At 54.6% G+C, this 4233-nt stretch overlaps 1 protein-coding gene across 1 annotated transcript in view; it reads left to right on the top strand.

Moving 5' to 3' along the window:
- The window catches only part of LOC114069977 (guanine nucleotide-binding protein G(o) subunit alpha), a 74613-nt gene that overhangs the window by 26724 nt on the left and 43656 nt on the right, over positions 1 to 4233 (top strand). The window lies entirely within an intron of this gene.

Genomic DNA, 4233 nt, shown 5'->3' on the forward strand with positions numbered 1-4233 from the left:
GAAAGGACACTTGGCAGCGCCAGGGCTTCGCATCTTGTTGAGCTGAATAGGAGGGAGCGGGGTTTTGGCAGGGACAGAAGAACATCCCACTGCTCCATCAATGGCCTCATTACCAGTGCCGTGGCTCACAAGGAGCGGCGAGGAGCGAAGGAGAGCTTGCTTCTGGTAGGCAGACACGGGCTGGAAATGTGTTTCCAGCTTGACCTATTACTCTGAAGATATTAGCTCAAAGGCAAGTTGAAAGCTTGACAGTTTTTATCTGCTAGGGAGATGAGCGTATTGCCTATCCCTGGCTGAGGGTCTGGAAGCCAGCCCGAGTGTGTGTGTGCCTGTCGAGGCCGAGCTGAGCCATCTGAAACCCAAGGGTGGCAGAGGAAATGAAGGGGCAGACAGGTTTTCAGGAAGGGGTTGGAGTGCCCTGACTGCTCAGGGGGTGCTCATCACCTGGTCATGGTAGGACCACGGGTAACAGCTGTATCGTCTCCTGTTCAGGCCTCTTGAAAACCTGGAACACGAGACATCTGCCAGCAAATGCTCTGTAGAAGGAGCTGGTCACCCAGCTGGCTGTATTTTCGTTCTAATTTATTCTATAAATTTATCATGGTATAAATCAATACTATTTATTCATTCAGACATAATGACAAGACTGCCCATGCAGATGCCATTAACGACCTGAGCAGATACATTTTTAAAGACATGTAGGTGAGAATTTTTAACAAGCCAGTAATAATGTATCCTGCAAAGCCTATTTTCTCTATCATTATGTCCAAGCAATGGGATTTTCAGGAACATTCATTGTTCCCTGTTGTTAACAATTTACAGCCAAGCCTGGTGTGAATCAGGTTAGGTCAATACCTAACTCCTGTATTAATATTCTCAATTATTCTGAAAGCCAGTTCTACAGAGGTGGCACAAACCACACAATGTATGTCACGGTTAAGTGGGGCTGAGCACTCTGAAAACTGTCCAAGACTATTTACAAGTGAAAACTTGATGTGGTCTGTAGGAATCATTTGATGGAGAAGTGGAGTTTAGCCTTGTAGGGATGAAAGCTGTGGCAGTGGAAGGTGATCCAGGAACACTGCAGAGGGGTTTAGGGCAGAAAGTTAAGAGTTGTACAATACTCTCGGTGGGTGCTTGTAAGGAGGACGAACTGGGGACAAGTGAAATGGCTTTGGTGCTTTTGATGCAAACATCCAAGCTCCATGCCCTCCCAGTTCTTCAAATCAAGTCTCATCCCTGCTGGTCCATCCTCGAGCCTCAGGAGCTCGCTGCCATCTGGGCTGGCCCCCACTGGGTGTGCTCTGGGGACAGGGGGACAGAGTGACCCATCAGACTGGCCATCCACAGCCTTTCCAGCCGCCTGTGCCTCCTGCCCCACGCTCTGCAGCCACAGGGAGCCAGTGCTGTGCCCCAGGCAGGGCAGGGGACAGAGCAGCAGTGCTGTGGGACAGAGCAGCAGTGCTGTGGGACAGAGCAGCAGTGCCTGTCACACCCCCAGTGGGCTGGCTCGGGGGGCAGAGGATGTGGGGCCAGCTGGACTTGCCCCCAGGCAGACTTGGTGTGGCAGCCCTCCAGCTCTGGTCAAGGCTACAGGGACCAAATTCCAGCCTTGCTTCTCCAGGGCAGTTTCAGAGGAATTCCCTGGAGTTCAGCTAAATTTAAAATGGTTTCAAGGAGGAGGAGTGAGAAGCAAACCTCATCATCTCCAAACTTGCTCAGATAGAGGCTCTCCTCGGCATAGCAAGATGAATAATAAATAGCAGTCATCCATCCATGTGGATGGATTGGCTCTGCCCACAGCAGAGGGTGTGAAAAAAAAAAAAAAAGTGTGAGGGGAACATTTCCCAGCAGCTCTCCCTCTGGAAACCTCTTGCTCACATGGTATTGATCGAGAGAAAGTACAAAGAAAAGACATTAGTTAAATAAAATGTTTTAACATCAGGCAGGACATCGATGGTTGAGTTGTTCATCACCCCAAAGAGTCCTGGAGGAAAAGCAGAGGGAGAGCTTGAGCTCAAGGGTGGCTCCAGCCCAGGGCAGAGACCAGCACCAACACACCCTGTTGTCCTCCAGCCCTCCTGGCCACACCAGGGAAACGCCAGGGCTCCCTCCTCCTCCTCCCCTTCCCTCTTAGTGTGGAGAGCCCACTCCTGGCGCGATTTTGGAGCTCCCTGTCAGCTGTGCTGCTGCTGAGGAGCTGCTGACCCAACGCCTGCCACGTTCCCGGGGCATCCATGCCACCTCCTGGGACACAGAGGAAAAGCTGCAGCAGCTCACTTGGCATCGTGATGCTGAGCAGTTAGGCACTGCCGTGAGACAGGAGGGAGAGGGGAGGCAGGAGCAGCGTGTGTGCAGGCAGGAGCAGTGTCAGCAGGCAGGAGCAGTGTGTGTGCAGGCAGGAGCAGTGTGCAGGCAGGAGCAGTGTGTGCAGGCAGGAGCAGTGTGTGCAGGCAGGAGCAGTGCGTGTGCAGGCAGGAGCAGTGTCAGCAGGCAGGAGCAGTGTGTGTGCAGGCAGGAGCAGTGTCAGCAGGCAGGAGCAGTGTGTGTGCAGGCAGGAGCAGTGTGTGTGCAGGCAGGAGCAGTGTCAGCAGGCAGGAGCAGTGTCTGCAGGCAGGAGCAGTGTGTCTGCAGGCAGGAGCAGCGTCTGGAGCCTCTCCCCTCCCTGTCTGATAGCAGTGCCCCGCGGGATCCCAGGGGCTTTTGACTGCGGCACTCACTTACGTAAGGGCTGGATGCTCCGGAGCGCAGCCCAGGCTGCTCACCTGCCCTCCTCAGGGAGCCTCCTGTCACACAGGGGCCCTGGGTGTCCCCACTGGGACCTGGAGGGCAGAGGGGTCCGTGCTGTGCCCCTGCCCCACGCTCCAGGCTGCAGTTGGATGGCACGCAGACATTCCCACAGCGCTCTGGAAACGGTGCCAAAGGGTGGAAACACGCTCCCTTCTCGCTGGGAAGAGCTGGAGGGGGGCTCTGCTGCTCCGGCACCTCCCTCCTCACCGCCCTGTGCTGTGCAGGGAGGGGGCAGCCCTGGCACTGGGAATCTGGGGTGGCCACAATTGACAGCGAGTTGCTCCTGGGACCGGGGAAGGCTCTGCCTCGGACAATGGATTATTTTTAACTAGCTCCAATCTTCAAACGCGGGAGCTTAAAAAAAAGGGGGAAGAGAAAAGAATGGCTGATTTGTGCAAGCTCCCCTGCTCCCATTAAGCCGGTGGAAGCGGTGCTCTGCATTTCAATGGGGGCAGGACTGAGCTTCTCCTGAGATAAATTGCACCCTGTCCCTTTGCACGCTCTGTGCAGCTAGTCCTGGCTCGCTCAGCTCGCTCTTTCCTGGCCCCCCTACGAGCGCCCCTCCCTCCCCGAAACGCTCCCCAGCAGATTTTTTTGTTGTTGTTGTTGTCATTTAGCTATTCATTTTCCATAGGCTGCCTTCATTCCCGTGGCCTTTTGCAGCTAGGAGACAAGACGTTGCCTTGGAAACAAAGCCCCTTAGATGTTTGGAGTCTCTGGGATTGCTCTGTCTGCTCCCGAGTACTTTTAGGTTATTTTTATTAGCCACACAAAGATGCAGCAGGCTCGTAGCCAAGGCAGAAAGTAGCCCTGGGAGGTGAGGGAAGGCGAGCATCTCCCTGGCATCACTCACTCCTCTGGGGGGATTTTCACGGCATCTCCAGAGAGTGCTGCACGGGCAGGGCTGTGCTGGGGCTGCCATGGCTGCACCAGACAGAGCTGCAGGGGAGCCAGGGACAGGAAAAGCCGAAGTAGCCAAGCTAGAGAGGAGGCAGGAACGTCAGCCGTTTGGATTTCCTGGGATTTCTCACGTTCCACAGACTGGCCGTGCCACGGAGGGACCCCCCTCACCCCCTCCTGCCGAGATGTACGTGGTGGCTGTAGGCCTGCTCTGCTGATTTTAGAGGAAATCACATTTCCAGACCTGTGGGGCAGCAGGGAAAGTCTCTGCTCCGAGTTTTATTGGCTCTGTGCCAATAAACGGGGGCAGCACAAGCAGCCCCCGAGCCTGAGCTTTGGCCCCCTTGGGCCAGTGGAGCTCACTGCTCCTTCTCCCCTTATCCACAGGCATCACTGCCTGACGCTGCCAAATCCCAGGCCCTCCATGGAGAACATTTTGGAGTCGGCTTTTACTCCTTCTTCTGCAGAGATGTAAAAAAAAAAGGAACAAACCAAAAGCAGATTTAAAGAAGCTCCCTAATCCCCTGATGGTACTTGAAATAT

This window comes from Empidonax traillii, unplaced genomic scaffold (genome assembly GCF_003031625.1).
Source record: "Empidonax traillii isolate 1590-97213 ecotype Southwest subspecies unplaced genomic scaffold, ASM303162v1 scaffold1411:size152692, whole genome shotgun sequence".
Classification (NCBI taxonomy): domain Eukaryota; kingdom Metazoa; phylum Chordata; class Aves; order Passeriformes; family Tyrannidae; genus Empidonax; species Empidonax traillii.